Here is a 17,783-nt window from a genome sequence, read left to right as displayed (position 1 = left end):
CGACAAAAAAAAGTCTCCCGACAATATGGTGCTTTGATCGGTACCACGGTCCCAGACAAATAGACTATATACGAAGAGATAGTGGTATGTAGTAATTCCGCGGGCGTGCGGAAGTAGCGCCATCTATTGCAGCCCACCAAAAACGTCACTTTTCAGGGGTAGCTTTACTATTTTTGAAGTACCTGCCACAGCACCCTATCCAGCCTTTACTTATTTTTTTCATTATTGTAAAATGATTTACTAATGGGGTAAAGAAAAATACATTTGTTCTTATGTTTTATTAGGTATTATCTACACTATATCAATGTTATTTTAGGAAAAATATGGTGTAGAAAGCATTTCCGGATATATATATATATATATATATATATATATATATATATATATATATATATATATATATATATATATATATATATATATATATATATATATATATATATATATAGATATATATATATATATATATGTGTGTGTGTGTGTGTGTGTGTAGCAAACATATCCAGTGTGGACACCCGCGCTTTAAGGGTTAAAACCCTTAAAGCGCGGGTGTCCACAATAGTGGACAGCCGGAGCATGGGTTCGTAGCGCGGGTGTCCACAATAGTGGACATGGCATTTTTTTAATGAACGCGCCGCCAGATTTGATTAGTTTGTCGTCAAGCACAGTAAACGTGCCGTTTTTGAGCTTTATATGGGTATGGTACACAGAAGCTGTAAAAAAGTGATGCTTTTTATTGCTAAATAATAGAAAATAAGAATAGAGGTGGGTATCTGTCTATAATAATATGTTTTCATAGTTCCTACTTCATAACTCAGTACTCGTTCTACCAATGCTTATATGGTGTTCAAATTAACGTCAAAGGACAGCTAAGGAAAAGGACTTTACAATGATACCTCATTCAGCAACGTTAGCTCAGTAAGAGAGAAGATACTTGAGGTTGAAGTGAGGTGTGTTTTTGAGTGAATATGCCCGCGTGGCAGGCCAGGCGCGGCAAAATCTAGCCCGCGCTTTAAGTGTTAAATACAAGCAATGCATACAACATTCTATGCATGCTAGATTACTAAAATGCCTTTGCAACTGTGGTAACCCGGATGTCACACTGGTCCTGTGTCCCAGGGCAATGGGTTCCCTAACACCACAGGCTCAAGGGCCAATGTTACAGAGATGAGCACCGAGGCCACGCGCTGCTACAGCGTACCTTTACCTTTTGCAAAATGCTCTTAGCTGAGTAAAAATATCATACTAACTGTACAAGTGCTAGATAATGGCAAGCATTGCATACTGTTTGACAGGGCAAAGAACAAAAGCTTCTAAGCATTACAACTGAGATAAACAATGGGAGACACTCAAAGCTTGTTAAATGAACATGACCCGATTTATAACAGGCAAAACCAACAATGGTGCGTTATATACAATGAAAACTGTATAAAAATGTTGCAAGGCACATCAATATAAGAGCAAAGCATCATAAAACATGCTGAAATACATGATGGAGGACATCAAGAAGGTAACACATGAGTTGTCTTAAATGGAATGCAATAACTTGGTGGTCCTGGGAGACAGGCGAGCCTGGAGGTGAAAATGGGATGTAGGACACGGTATGGTCTCACAAGCTCTGACCTTGGTGTCTGGGTCATGAAGATATTAAGCTCAGTAGGCACAACTCTGCAGCGGAGGCACATATGATAAAAGCAAATGAGACAAAATAAGGCAACTCATAGTGTAAGAAAATAGCAGGAAAGTTATGCTGCAGTATGTGACACACCAAATTACAGGGCAGAGAGTGATATGTATTTCATAGGCTACATCAGTAAACATGTAGCATTTATTGCAGGAACCACACATTAAAGTTGGATGTAATAAAATATATGTTTTTAGCACACATTAAAGTTGGATGTAATAAAATCATTTGATATGAAACTCCTTGAACTGGCCAACCAAACAAACCAGTCCCCCCCCCCCACCCCCCCTTCAAAAAAGCATTACTTTTCACAAGGTTTATGAGGCATTAGTCAAGAATATCAACTGCCATTACATTTTGTCAAAAAAAAAAAAAAAAAAATCATAATGTGATTATGTATATCAAATTATAAAGCAGAAAAAAATTGCAAGCTGTAATACAAAAAAGATTACTCCTGGAAGCCACATTAATGATGCCAGACACGTGATGATAGACACTTAGTGTGATGAAATAACATGCTGTATTTCACATTATGAAACCAAGCCAAGTGTCACTGCAGCACATATTAGGTAAGGCAGACACCAAAAGCTTGTTACCTGAACAAGATTAAATATAACAGGCAAAATCCATAATAAAGCATTGAATACTGTTGGGTAGGGAAGAGAACAAATGCTTCCAAGCATTACACCTGAAATAAACAATGGCAGATATTCAAAGCTTGTGAGCTGAACAAGATCTGATTTATAACAGGCAAAACCAACAATGGTGCATTACATGCGATATCTGGCAGGGGATTCCTTGCATTGCAACTGGAAAGTGGCAGACACCCAAAGCTTGTTAATTGAACAGATCTGATTTATAACAGGCAAGCCCAACAATGGTGCATTACTTGCAATATTTGGCAAAGTATATGGAAAAAATTTCTTGGCGTAACAAGAGTAATACTAAATAATGGCAAATCCCACGAAGTATCTCTTCTTTTGACAAAGCCTGTGCTCTTTGCTGCAGGGCTGTCAGAGTCTGTTTGCTCCAGCCAACATGTACTGAAATACCCCTGAGTCATGAGTGAAGTGTTGAAATTGAAGGCAAGTGAAATACTGTGCTTAGAAATCTATTAGCATTTGGACTTTGATAGTATAAGGCCAGAGCAAACCTCCTCTCTTGTAACCCATATCTCCTACTACGCTTAGATCTTGGCATCTTGCAGCATGTTGAACCTGACCTCAGAAAAAAATCCATCCTTATTAGATCTAAAAAACTGCTGGCTCTGGGCAAAAACTTCCCAGGAGTTGTAACAGCCTGGGCTTTGAGCTGCCTTGCCTCCCGGTGCAGACGGCAGACTGCTGTGTGCAGCAATTTTCACTTTTCATGTCTGAAAATACATGAAAAAATATTTAATCACAATTAATCACAATTCTAAATAATAAAATATGTGCATGTAATTGCATTATTTTCAGTGCTATAAGGACAGTGAATCTAAGCATTGACATTATGTCTGCACGCCAGTTTCGATGGAAGGCTTCACTTAGATTGCCTGACAAGAGTAATATTTTCAGGAAATGGGGGAGAGGATACAACTGGAGACTCTTGACAGATATAATGTCAAGCTCTACAAGCACCCATTTTCCATATATATCTTTGATGTTCAGTCCATACTAAAACATTTGTCAATGTGTTAACACACTAAAAATCTAAAAATTCCCTGTTTCTGCAATGTCAGTCGTACCTAAGCCCTGCTAAACCATCCAAGTGAATCAAGAATGAGTTCTGGGCAGCAGCATGAGCCAATACTAAATGGCGCCACTATAAAAAAAGTTGCCTGCATCATGACGGGCCTGGGCTGACCGCCAGGCCCCTGAAGAAAACCTACCGGCGCTATAGGCAGGTGGGGAAAAAAAAAAAAGGATCACATCAGAAGAACGGACAAAGGTTTGTTAGTGGCACTTCAAGGTTATGCTACCTCTTCAAAGATTGGCCAGTCATGGTTTAAAGTGGAACAGGATAAACAAGAAACAGGTAGTTATCTGTGGACACTACTGTTACTATCAATTGCCAGCCTATGGCAAAATTTGAACCTATGCTGTCAAAAACATAAGACCCATATGCTGATCACTCGACTAATCGTAACGGTACTACAGCCATAGAAACATAATAAAGAGTTTAAATATATCATTCAAAATGTCAACCTTTTTACATACCTTTTTTTTAAGATATGAAGCCTCCTGGTGTAACAGTTAAATATTGAACTCAATTTGTATGCAGAGATGTGAAGTATGTTATTAAGCTGTAATGTTTCCAACACATTAGTTGTGATTAAAGCAACATGGAATAGTAACTAAAGAGGATAAATTATCACTGAGAACAAGAGGTTCCTTACTATATTGTGGTGAGCTTGATGGCCGAGTCGAGTTTCCTCCAACCCCATCAAGTTCACACCCTGTTGAGAGGCAATTTTTTAATCAAAGTGAAAAATGGATGCAAATGGTTACTAAAACTAGTTATTATACTTGGTGTCACAAAGTTGGGCAAAGAATTTAGGGAAGGACTCCCGGACTTGGCGTCACTGATGAGGTAAATGATCTCTTGCACTCATTGGGCTATAATATATACATTGTTATAATGTGTATTATTGTCTTGTTACTATATATTACCTACTGATAATGGAAATACATGTCAGGATTAATCATCAAATACAAGGAAAAAAGAATCATGTATGAAAATTGTGAACTTTTAAGTTCATGTAACAAACAAGGTTTATTATACACAAAAAGGTTGGATACTTCAGATGTAAAAGATTTTTGGATATAACATCACCCCCTTCCTCCATATTGGTTCTTTAAAGCAAGGGTTGACTACAGCTGATTATTATTTGCGGCAGGTAGCTACACTGGTGGATCCAAGGGGGGGCCAGGGGTCCCGGGCCCCCCCCAATGGTCCTGAGTGATACAGGAAAACTAGCTAAAAAGCGCACTGCAGCTAAAACAATGCTTTGGCACAAAGTCCAGGCCATTATACCCATTGATTTAGGTCACTCCACTAGTTTTTCAAGACCAGGACTGCCGAGAATGGCTAATCGGTAATGCTAATGCTCCTTCCACCCGCAAAAAGTCTGACGTCCCACCCCAAAATCATTTCCTGGATCTGCACCCAAAGACATACCGTAACATGGTTCAGTGATCATGGACAAAAAAAATGTTAAGACAATCAATATCCAATCATTTCAGGATACATAAATCAGCATCCATAAGAAGGAATTCTACAACTTAAAAGTGATGTTGAGCAGGGCATGTGTTAAGTGACTTGCACAGTCTATTTTGTGAAGTCATAATTAGATTAATAACACAACAATCAACAAACACTAGATGAAGTATTCATACCAAAATCAGTACATGGAGCTGGTGCACTGCAATGGGGAGCACATTCCTGCAGCTCAGCAAGAGGGTTGAATGCTGCCATGTACTTCAGGGGGTGGCTAATTGTCTTCACCCTTGGCCTCTTTCTTGGACTCTCCCCTTCAGCTGCCACATTTTCTTGGATGATATCGGACGTGTTCGGATCTATTGGGATGTGGTTGTGTTAGATGTGGAATAACATACGACAGTGGAACATGGAAGGAAAGAGTATGTCCAAACGGTAAAATACAGAAATGAGGATTGCACTGCATTAGTTGAGTGATTATAAGATGTAAATTGAAATTCTTTGGATACTGAAAGGATGTACGGGGACAACTGGGTGAGAAGGGAGAGACATCCAGTTTTTTATGTTATATAGCTAGTTACACCAATGAAGACTTAGGGGATACACATTCAGAAAGACCACAATTTTGGCTGCTAGACGGAAAAGCACTAGATGTCAAAGTACCAGGACATTGAAGGAAGTAATAATAAGAAAAGCAATAATAATTAATGAGTATAAATATATTTCTGATATTTTTGTATATCTTAATACTAGTATTGGAATTTTCAAACACTAAGAATATAATAAATAAATATTGATAAATTAATAAAAATAAATACATTAATTGTACTAATATTACCACTAACAATATTAACAGCACTGCACCTAATAGACTGAGCAATAAACTGAGTCTGATATATAACCATAATTAAACTGTCTCTGTCTGAGTGTTATGTGAAGCTTGCTCCATGCACCGTGATAGGAATGGCATGGATGCATGCAGGTTGCTGAGATACTTAGTCACCAGCCACTTGTAGATATGGCACCAAAATGTGTTGGAAGCATTGGCGGCCAACTTCTATTTATTTAATTATTATTTTCTTTAAACAAAGGAGACAGCTCAAGGGCAACAAAGCGTACTAGAAAAAAAAGCCCCACTACTCACCACTCCCAAACAGACAAAAGTAGAGTCTTGATACACTCTTCTTGAAGGTCAAATTATAGGCAGGAGGAAATGCAGACGAAGGAAGGCTGTTCCAGAGTTTATCAGTGTAAGGGATGAAAGAGTGAAGATGCTGGTTAACTTTTGCACAAGATGTTTGGCAAGATAGAACATGCAGTTTGACTTAAATTAGAAAAGTATAGATTTAGGAGGGAAATGGGCAGGCATTGGTTTAGTAATAGGGTGGTGGGGGAATGGAATAGACTCAGCAATCACATAGTGAGTGCAGGGACGATAGCTTGTTTTAAGAGTAGACTGGATAGCTACATGGACGTGGCTGACAGGTGGTAATGGGGAGGAATCTGGAGCTGTCGTGTGTAGGCCATTCGGCCTCTTGCCGCGGGAGGAGGGGAGGCATGCAGTTAGCAAGTTCAGAACAGCTGTCAGCGTGAAAATGATTAGAATTTCCACATTATCATTATTTATATATATCACTTACCCCCGGCTGGCATCCTTCCGTAATAAATGTAGCTTCACACCAGGCTGTGTCCTCTATATCACCACAAAGGGACATGATTTGAGGCTCCGGCTGGTAAACGTGGCGGCCGCGGCGGTGTTATGATTTTTGAACGAGGCAGCGTTGCAATCGGAGCAGAGAAAGATATTGCTGCGAATAGCGCTATAATAACCAATATACGTTAGACAGTGATAATTATATCTACCCACTCTTTTCCCCTACAAACCAATGATTCAATGTAAATCATTACTGATGGAAGTCAGCGTGCGTGCTAAAACAATGAGTTTGGAAGAAAAACATGATCACATAGTTTTTAAAGAACGGCAGTAGGGCTACAACCTTGGTTCATTCCGATATGTATACAGAAAGGTTAAACACATAAATCACATCTAACCACTGGTAGCCTCCCACAAATGCAGAGAAAGTAATATAATTGCGGTATAATAATATAACAATAATAGCATTACACATGACATGCAGTCAGGCTATATCTACCTAGTAAATATATATATAGTTCCTACTGTTCATTTTAATATTTATCTACCTTTATTTTTTTATTTAAAATGGGGAATATCCAGATTGAAGACAAAAAGTAGCAACATTTGCTGCTTGATCCCATGTAGCAACACTGCTGATGGGTACTGGGGGCTTGGGGTGGGTCTGGAGGGGGGGAGGCGCCTGGATGTAAACAACGCTGCTCCTGCGCCATCTGTTGCAACCGACATACACCAACACCCGCCCACGGTTTCCCATAGAGGCCCCCTCTCCTGTTCTATAGTCTCCTTGGTACCCACGTACCCACGCTTGTACTCACAACCGTTTTCCATTCATACGGACAACCAATAATTAACTCGCACCCGGTTGGGCATACGGGCAACCGCGGTTGCCCATAGCCCCAATGGTTGGACACCGCCTTTTAAGGCAGCATGCATGACGCCGACGGTATAGGTAGACGCGACCCGTAGATGTCAAAGCACCGCGAAACTCGGGGCGGTAATGTGCGAAAGTCGGGATGGTAAGAATTTAAGTTAGTACAGTACTAAGTGCTAAACTCGAGGATCACGAAACTCGGATTGCGCGAAACTCGAGAGGGTACTGTAGTATCACAATTAGATATCCAATGATTATTTACAACTTACTGAACATTAAACAGACACAATTTATCTTTGAGTCCCAAACACTAATTGATAGTTATGGTCAGTTATGTTACAAATTCTCTCAATTTCAGTCTGAAGAACTACACAACACTGGTCACCCGCTGAGTGACTGATTTCAGGCTTCTTGTACCTCAAACAATTTATGCATTTCTTCTCAGCCATGGTGGAATCCTTTGATTTATGATTGCCAGCACACTTAACATTTTGGGGCTTCTTCATTGTTCTTGGTAGTGCAGTTGGCCTCAAGATGGCCATATCTCTGACAATGATAACACATAATTGCATGGTATCTGTCTCTCACTGTGTACATTCCCCATTCTAATTTCAACTTGTCCTGATTCTTATAAATCAGCTCTCACAGATGGCTCGCGACTCAAAATGTAGTACATCGTACCGCCAGCTGCAGGCTCAATTTTATTCTCAACACCCTGAATTGTGTGTAGGAACTCATTGCAGTCTAGGATGGTCTTTATTTTTTCCTTGGTCTCTTTATACACATTGCATATCATGATCCTTGGTTTCATCTTTGGTACGAATTTGCTCAACAGACTTCAGTTTTTTAGCAGCCTCAGCCCTTGTCAAAGTTCATGACAATATTGCCTCCATTTGTGAATCCTGAATCAGTTATTTGAATACCATTCAATGCCTGGGAGACTTCATCATTCATATCTTTTGCCTTCTTTTCCCGAGTAGAAGCTTTCACAACTAGGAGATTCTTCTTCATTTTCCTGTCTCTCTTCGCCACCTCAGCCCAACTGAGATCTGCTTGGCCGGCACGAAGCGTGTCAGCAACTGATCCCAGCTCCTCCTGCACCTTTTCAGCCCTTGATTCAACCTCATCTTTAACCACATATTTCTTTAGGTAAGTCTTGCTTGAATTCATCCATTTTTTCCACGATGTTGGTAGTCAAGAGATGCTTTGTGAAGGCCATGGCCTGATCATGAGCTGGACTCATCATCACCAGCAAGTACCCTCACGATTAGAGCAAGCTCAATATAGGCAGTCTCTGGGCACTGCGGGACCTTCACACAACACACATCCAATCCCTCGTTTTAGGGGGGCCAGTAACCACTTCTTGTCAGCAAGAAAAATCCCTGCCTGAATGTAGCTCGAACCTCAATCTGCCAGGCCAGAGTCTGTCAGGACAAAGATTTCCTTATTCACTAAACTATCAGAGTGGTGTGTGTATATGTGTGTGCGTGTGTGTGCTTGTGTGTGTGCATATTTACCTAGTTGTAGTTTTACAGGGCCTGGGCTTACGCTTGTGTGGTCCCGTCTCCATATCTGTATTTGTTCACTTTTTCCTTAAAGTTGTGCACACTCTTCATCAATACTACATCCTCACTTAGCCTGTTCCAAACCTCTATGTTTCTTTGTGGGAAGCTACATTTTTTTATGTCTCGAGCATCTTTCTTTTCTCAATTTTTTACTGTGTCCTCGTGTGTTGTTGGTGTTTCTTACTTCTCTTAGTAGTAACTCCTCATTATCTACTTCTTCCTTTCCATTCCAGAACTTATAAATTTGTATTAGGTCTCCCCTTTCTCTTCTTTGTTCCAATGTTGGCAGGTCTATTTCCTTTAACCTTTCTTCATATGACAATCCCTCCAGTTCTGGAACCATTTTCGTTGCCATCCTTTGTATTCTTTCTAGTTTTTTTACGTGTATCTTCTTATGGGGAGACCACACAGTTTCTGCATATTCCAATTTTCGTCTAATCATAGTGGTTATCATCTTTTTCATCATATCCTTACCCATGTAATGGAATGCTATTCCTATATTTCTTACCATTCTATACGTATCATCAAGTATCCTGTTTACATGACTCACTGTTGATTATCTTGTATTGTCACTCCCAGATCTCTCTCTCTCTCGTGTGTGTGTGTGTATGTGTGTGTGTGTGTGTGTGTGTGTATTTACTTAGTTTGCCTAGTTGCCTAGTTGTGACATATGGGAAAAGAGCTACACTCGCGCTGTCCCGTCTCCATATCCTCTCTTATCCAACTTTTCCTTAAAATCATGAATGTTTCTAGCACAAACCACCTCTTCCTGCAGTCTATTCCATAGCTCAATGCTTCTGTTTGGGAAGCTAAACTTTTTCACGTCTCGCCTGCACGTAGTCGCCCTCAACTTCTTTCTATGTCCTCTCGTTTCTCTCTCGTTCCACACACACAGGTTCTCTCTGTCCAGATTCACCACCCCGCTCGCCACCCTGCACACCGCTATCAGGTCTCCTCTCTCTTAGAGAGAGAGGAGACCTCTCTTTTACACGTAGCCTAAGAAACAAATTTGATGAACTGAGATGTCTTGCTCTAACAGAAAACTTTGACATAATTGCTATAACCGAAACATTTGTCGACACCACAAATATTGATTCAAGTTCCGAATACAACATAGATGGCTACAGACTCTTCAACAAAGATCGTGTAAACCGTAGAGGCGGTGGCATCGCCCTTTATGTCAAAAGGTATTTGCAACCCACTGACAAAACACCAAGAAACAGTAACGTTGAACATTTGTTCGTGCGAGTAAACACTGCAAAAGTCAATTTAAATTTATCTGTCACCTACAGACCTCCCGGGCAATCACTCGATGACGACCTTGAAATGTACAGCATCTTAAGGCAGTCACTTAATAACAACGACTCACTGATATTAGGAGACTTTAACCTCCCCCATATCGACTGGGCGACACTGTCAGGTACAGAAGGCGAGTCACATAGAATGATCAAATTTCTAGAAGAAAATTATCTAAGCCAAATGGTTTCTGAGCCAACTTGACAAAATAATATACTCGACCTTGTTATAACGACCCAAGATAACCTAGTCAGTAATGTCACGGTAGGAGAACACCTCGGTTCTTGCGATCATAAATTAGTGCGCGTCGACATTAGAGCTCAATCATCAGTGACTGAAAATAAAGTAAAGGTGCCCAATTTCAAAAGAGCTAACTTCGTAGAAATCCGCCAAAAACTAACAGAAATACAACTATCAGATGACGGCAACGTAGATGAAGCCTGGCTAAGCCTTAAAAATCACTTACTCACTCAGCAGAACACATTCGTCCCCTTGTGCGAGAAGCGAATTAACACTAATAAAAGCCCACCGTGGTTCAATAGCAAAATTAAACAATCAGTCAATGAGAGAAAATTGTTTTACAGGTTAAAGAAAGAACAAAGCACGCCCGAAAACATTAGACTTTATAATGATGCCAGGCGACGAGTAAAAAGACTAGTAGGTCAGGCAAAGCATAGATATGAAGAAAATATTGCAGCCAACTGTAAAAATAATCTGAAATCTTTCTTCACTTACATAAACAACAGAAAGGCGATCAAAAGTGGTATTGGACCTTTAACAAACAGCGACGGTGCACTAGTGACTGACAGCCAACACATTGCAAACCTCCTAAACAATTACTTTTCCTCGGTGTTTAATACCAACAGTTTTCCTCTCGCTACCACCAACACCAGTAAATCTCGAGCATGCATTGCCTAATTTTGAAATAACAACCGATGAAGTCCTTAAAGCTCTCCATTCACTTAAAACAAATAAAAGTCCCGGACCCGACAAAGTATATCCTATACTGCTTAAAGAAACAGAGCGAAATACTCTCCTCCCTCACTACCGTATTCAATATGTCCTTGCAACAAGGCATCGTCCCTTCGGATTGGAAAAAGGCTAATGTGACACCGATTTTTAGGAAAGGAGACAAAAAAATACCAGGTAACTGCCGACCCATTAGTCTAACTTCAATTGTAGGTAAGCTACTCGAGAGCATAATTAGAGACAAAATTGTGAGTTACCTCGAAACCCACTCATTAATTGGGGATTCACAACATGGCTTCCGTAACAAAAGATCCTGCCTGTCAAACCTACTGACCTTTTATAACGATCTCTTCTCAATTTATGACGTAACCAAATCAGTGGACGTAGTCTATCTTGATTTCCAGAAAGCGTTTGATAAAGTCCCACATCATAAATTACTTTATAAATTAAAGCAAATAGGCATTGACGGTCAAGTAAACCAATGGATCGCGAATTGGTTGAGCAACAGACAACAAAGAGTTGTGATAGACGGATTTAACTCAGAGTGGCGTCCCTCAGGGCTCGGTTCTTGGCCCAGTGCTCTTCATTATTTACATCAACGACGTGGATGTTGGACTCAATAATCGCATTAGTAAATTTGCAGACGACACAAAGATTGGTAACTCGGTTCTCACTGACGAAGACAGGCAAAGCCTCCAAGAGGATTTGCACAAAATTTCAGCTTGGTCGGATAAATGGGAGATGCCCTTTAACGTAGACAAGTGCCAGCTCCTTCAAGTTGGAACAAAAATAAGAAGTTCGATTACGAAATACACGGCATTAAACTCACAAGCGTTCAGTGCGTTAAGGACTTGGGGATTAAAATCATGTCAAACCTCAAATTCTCACATCAATGCATCGATGCAGCAAATAAAGCGAACAAAATGTTGGGCTTCATTAAAAGAAACTTTTTATTCAAGAATAAAGATGTAATACTTCTGCTCTACAATAGTTTAGTCAGACCCCACTTGGAATATGTGGTACAGTTTTGGTCTCCCCACCATGCAAAGGACATTGCTAAACTAGAAGGTGTTCAGCGTCGAGCAACAAAAATGATCGCTTCCTTGCGCAACAAATCCTACAAAAAAAGGCTTTCCACCCTTAACATGTTCTCCCTTGAGAAACGTCGCCTCCGAGGAAAACTGATCAAATGTTTTAAAATACTTAATGGTTTCACGAATGTAGACAGAACAAAATTGTTTATGATCGATGACACTTTGCAAACGAGGAACAATGGCACAAAACTCAAATGTAGACAAGTAAATTCAGACTGCACCAAATTTTTCTTCACCAACGATGTAGTGCGAGAATGGAATAAGCTCCCACCATCAGTGGTCCAGTGTAACACGATTGACTCCTTTAAAAACAAGCTCGACCGTCACTTCCTTGAACTTAATATTAACTAGAGTAGAAAAGCAACGTTTTGGAGCCATCTGAATAATGTAAAATCACTTAGGTTTAAGGACAGACCACCTAGTCTGGACCATGGGGTCTGTGTGGTCTGATTTTCTATGTGAATCTATCTCTGTAAATCTTCTCTCCAGGGTTGTGAGCCCCATGCTGTTGTCTGCTGTTTGTGTGTGTGTGTGTGTGTGTGTTTACCTAGTTGTGGCATACGGGAGAGGAGCTACACTCGTACTGTCCCAGCTCATATCTACTATAATCCAACTTGGCATTAAATTCATGAATCATCTTTGCATGGACCACACCTTTTTCCGGGCTGTTCCAGGCCTCCACTACTCTCGCTGTTCTTCTTTGGGGCCAGTCTTACAGTCAGTACAGCACGATTGTAAGCTCCCCAACCAAACACAAAACACGACGAAAATTCCTTGTATATTTTTTTTTCTTCTTTTTTTACAGCAGAGGAGTCAGTTCAAGGGCATAAAAAAAGGTAACAAATGTGAAGAAAAAAAACACTATACAAGGAATTTTCGTCGTATTTTGTGTTTGGTTGGGGAGCTTACAAACGTGCTGTACTGGACTGTAAGACTGGCCCTTTATGTTTCTTCTACAGGCTTCCTTTTTCATCTTCCTTCCATGACCTCTCAATTCTCTTGTATCCCATACTATTAGATCTTCTTTGTCCACCTTCTCCATCCCACTCAGCACCCTATATACTGCAATCAGATCTCCTCTCTCCCTCATCTGTTCCAGTGTGTGTGTGTGTGTGTGTATTTATCTAGTTGTGACATACGGGAAAAGAGCTACGCTCGCGCTGTCCCGTCTCCATAGCCTCTGTTATCCAACTTTTCCTTAAAATCACAGGTCCTCTCTGTCCAGATTCTCCACCTCACTCACCACGCTGTACACCGCTATCAGGCCTCCTCTTTCTCTTCTTCTCTCCAGGGTTGTGAGCCCCATGCTATTAAGTCTCTCTTCGTAAGTCCGATCCCTAAGTTCCGGTACCATCTTAGTTGCCACTCTCTGTACTCTTTCCAGCTTTCTTATGTTCTTTTCATGAGGAGACCAGACCACTGCTGCATACTCCAACATTGGCCTTATCGTTGTAACTATTATTTTCTTCATCATCTCTTCGTCCAAATACACAAATGCCATCCTTATGTTCTTCAGCAAATTCATAGTTTGTCCTGTTATCCTGTTGATGTGTTTGTCCAGTGACATGTTCTCTGAGACAGTCACTCCCAAATCTTTTTCTTCCATTCCTTTGCATATTATCTCACTTCCCATCTTATAATCATATTCACATCTACCACTCCTACCAAACTCTATTTTTTTACATTTGCCATGTACCACTCCACTCCCATATTTTGTCCAGGTCCCTCTGCAATGCCTCACAGTCTTTCACATCATTGACTAGTCTCAATAGCTTTGCATCATCTGCAAACAAACTCACATAGCTGGTCACTCTATCCACCATATCATTTATATAAACAGCAAACATTTATATAAATGATATGGTGTGTGTGTGTGTGTGTGTGTGTGTGTGTGTGTCTGTGTGTGTATTTACCTATTTGTATTTACCTATTTGTCGTCTACCGGGCCTGAGCTAAGCACTAATAGTCCCGTCTCCATATCTACATTTATCCGGCCTTTCCTTCATTTGTTGGACACTTCGCCTCCACCACCTATTCCCGCAAGCTGTTCCATGTGTTAACTTCTATGTGGAAAACTATACTTTTTCAGGTCATTCAAACAGGTCCCTTTATTAAGTTTCTTCCCATGTCCTCTCAGCCCCTGCATTCTCGCAGTTAAGAAAAGATCATTTCTGTCTACCTCATCAAGGTTATTTACCAACTTATACAGCGTGATCAGATCTCCTCTCTCCTTTCTTTGTTCCAGTGTTGTCAAGTCCATCTCCTTCAATCTGTCTTCATACGTCATATTCGAGAGTTCTGGGACCATTTTAGTTGCAATTCTCTGTATCCTTTAAAACTTTCTGATATCCTTCTTTTTGTGAGGCAGCCACACAACTGCAGCATATTCAAGTTTTGGTCTTATCAGTGTTGTTATTATTTTCTTCATCATTTCTTTGTCCATAAAATGGAATGATATCCTTATATTTTGCATCAAACCTGTAGGTTTCTCCAAACAGCTTGTTTATGTGCTTTTCTGGGGATAGTGTGTCTTGCATCATTACTCCCAAATCTTTTTCTTCATGTACCACCTTTAAGTTTTCTTCTCCCATCCTGTATGTTTTCCTTGGTCTTTTTTTACTTTTCCCCATTTCCATGACATGGCATTTGTTTGCATTAAATTCCATCTCCCATAACTGGCTCCATCTATACACTCTATCCAGGTCTTTTAGCAGCTCTTCACAGTCCTCCTCCATCCTCATTTTTCTTATTAACTTTGCATCACCTGCAAAAAAGCTCATATAACTTTGTGTGTGTGTGTGTGTGTGTGTGTGTGTGTGTGTGTATAGCAGATAGGAATTCTTTTTACAGTCTTCCTTCCCCTCCCCTTCTACAGTCACTGGCAAGGCCAAGTGAGGGGAAGTATAACAGCATAACCATGCTTCAAAATGCATTTACTGAATTACTAGAGAACATTGGGGAGGCGGTGGCTGAGTCGTCAAAGTAACGGCCTCGTGTTCAGGAGGACGCGAGTTCAATCCCCGCCCGGTGCCACCAAGCTGGGATTTTTCAGCCGCCGCCGAGTGGCTTGAAACTACCCACATGCTGTCCAGAAGACCACCTATCAACCCGGACTCTAGATTCAAGGATCAAAAATGAGCTCTGGGAGGGAAGCATGAGCCAATGCAAGATGGCGCCACTATAAACACTCGCCTGCGCCAGAACGGGCTGGGCCGACCATCAGGACCCACCGGAATGAAGCCTTGGACCGACCATCAGGATCCACCGGGAAGAAGCCTACCGGCGCAATAGGCAGCAATGTAAAAAAAAAATGCAGGTAATGTCTCAATCAATCAATCAATGGGGGCATACGCTGGGGGGCGCGTCGCCTCGCCCACCCTACGACGCCATGCCCAGTGGTCTCTCCGGGCGAGTCTCCATGCAGGCCCCCTTCCCAACCCGAGTACTGTACCTCCCAGCAGGATCTATCGACTTGCTCAAGCCACAAACTCCGTGGGCGTCCTCTTGGCCTCCTCCACTCAGGATTGTCTCTTACAGAGACAACTCAATGAGCAGGATCAGCTTCCGGAAAGCGTGCCACGTGCCTGTAAGGAGTATTGGTTATAGAGTCGAGGCTTCACAACGCATCGGCACCGAAGCGACGCCAGCCCTCTGCACCACGAAGCCGGTAGAACCCACCTGGCCGTCGCCCTTGCTGCTTCCCACCATCTGCACTCCACACTCCAATTGTTATACGCATTATGCACCTGTACCAGCCTGCACCAGTAAACTTTGCACTCACACATCTGTTTATCGAACCTTACATGGCGCAGTGAGTAGGATGAGTGCACAGTGACTCCAAGATCGCCACGATGCAGACGAGGAAACAAGCTCTCGGTGCAGAAGTAGACATGACTCCAGCGGTGGCAACGGCGCAGGTTCTTGACAAGTTCTCCTCACTGTTGGAGGTGCAGCAAGCCCAAGCCGCAGATGATCACCGGGTGACGCAGGAGCTATTATCACGAGTGGTGACGACGCGTGACTGTGAACGTGAAGGAGCGCAAAACGAGGAAATAACAGCCGTTCCCAAGCCGAGGCTCCACATAAACTCTCACCAAATGTGTCTCTGCAGGAGTTCAAGGTGTGGTGTAGTGCGTGGGCAGACTACGAAGAACTTCTGCAGCTTCGGGACCAGCCAGCACGAGCCCAGCTGGCACACTTCCACTCCTGTCTCAGCCCAGAGATGCGTGGCACTTTGGCGCATGCTGTCGGGATCACCTTACCAGTGAGGGAGGTTCTTGAGCGCTTCACAACACACTTCCAGCGTCAACGGAATGTTGCCCTGCGGGCGCTTGAAGTTTGAGGAACGCCGGCAGCACGAGGGTGAGCCATTTGACGATTTTTTTGTTACCCTTAAATAGCTGGCCGACGATGCAGTGCTATGCAGCAGTTGCTTGGAGTCCCGACTGGTAACCCGCATCACGTCTAGTGTCACAGACCAAAACCTCCGACGGAAGCTGCTAGCAATCGACCCACCCCCAAGCCTACCCAACGCCTTGCAGTTGTGTCGCAGCAAGGAGTTGGCCATGAACACCAAAACGGACTTAACCAGAGTCGGCAGGATGGTAGGGAGAGTGGTGAGTAAAAGAAACTGGCACCGTAGCATGTCTTGTCATCACCAGAAGGTTAGTGATTCAAAGTGTGCAGGGTGCAGTGGTGAGCCACATCCACGGGGGCGCTAGGAGCAGTGCAGGGCTTGGGGCAAGAAGTGTCAATAACAGGACACTTCAGTAGCGTGTGCCACAAGAAGTGCGCTCAACAAGGGGTGAGTGAATTGACGCCTAGTATTCAAACAGCTCGGAGACAACAGGTTTACATAGATTTACATAGAAAATCAGACCACACAGACCCCATGGTCCAGACTAGGTGGTCTGTCCTTAAACCTAAGTGATTTTACATTAATCAGATGGCTCCAAAACGTTGCTTTTCTACTCTAGTTAATATTAAGTTCAAGGAAGTGACGGTCGAGCTTGTTTTTAAAGGAGTCAATCGTGTTACACTGGACCACTGATGGTGGGAGCTTATTCCATTCTCGCACTACAACGTTGGTGAAGAAAAATTTGGTGCAGTCTGAATTTACTTGTCAACATTTGAGTTTTGTGCCATTGTTCCTCGTTTGCAAAGTGTCATCGATCATAAACAATTTTGTTCTGTCTACATTCGTGAAACCATTAAGTATTTTAAAACATTCGATCAGTTTTCCTCGGAGGCGACGTTTCTCAAGAGAGAACATGTTAAGGGTGGAAAGCCTTTCTTCGTAGGATTTGTTGCGCAAGGAAGGGATCACTTTTGTTGCTCGACGCTGAACATCTTCTAGTTTAGCAATGTCCTTTGCATGGTGGGGAGACCAAAACTGTACTGCATATTCCAAGTGGGGTCTGACTAAACTATTGTAGAGCGGGAGTATTAC

At 41.9% G+C, this 17,783-nt stretch overlaps 1 long non-coding RNA gene across 1 annotated transcript; it reads right to left on the bottom strand.

Annotated features, from left to right (window-relative positions):
* Positions 1–489: 489 nt before the first annotated feature.
* LOC126997905 (uncharacterized) lies at positions 490–9,868 on the bottom strand. The gene is made up of 4 exons (XR_007752461.1): positions 6,523–9,868; positions 5,062–5,241; positions 4,062–4,121; positions 490–3,056 (listed from the first exon to the last, which is right to left on the bottom strand). It is a non-coding gene; the product is annotated as an uncharacterized LOC126997905 (long non-coding RNA).
* Between the last annotated feature and the right edge of the window lie 7,915 nt (positions 9,869–17,783).

This window comes from Eriocheir sinensis, chromosome 13 (genome assembly GCF_024679095.1).
Source record: "Eriocheir sinensis breed Jianghai 21 chromosome 13, ASM2467909v1, whole genome shotgun sequence".
Classification (NCBI taxonomy): domain Eukaryota; kingdom Metazoa; phylum Arthropoda; class Malacostraca; order Decapoda; family Varunidae; genus Eriocheir; species Eriocheir sinensis.
This window is presented reverse-complemented; position numbering and strand designations above follow the sequence as displayed.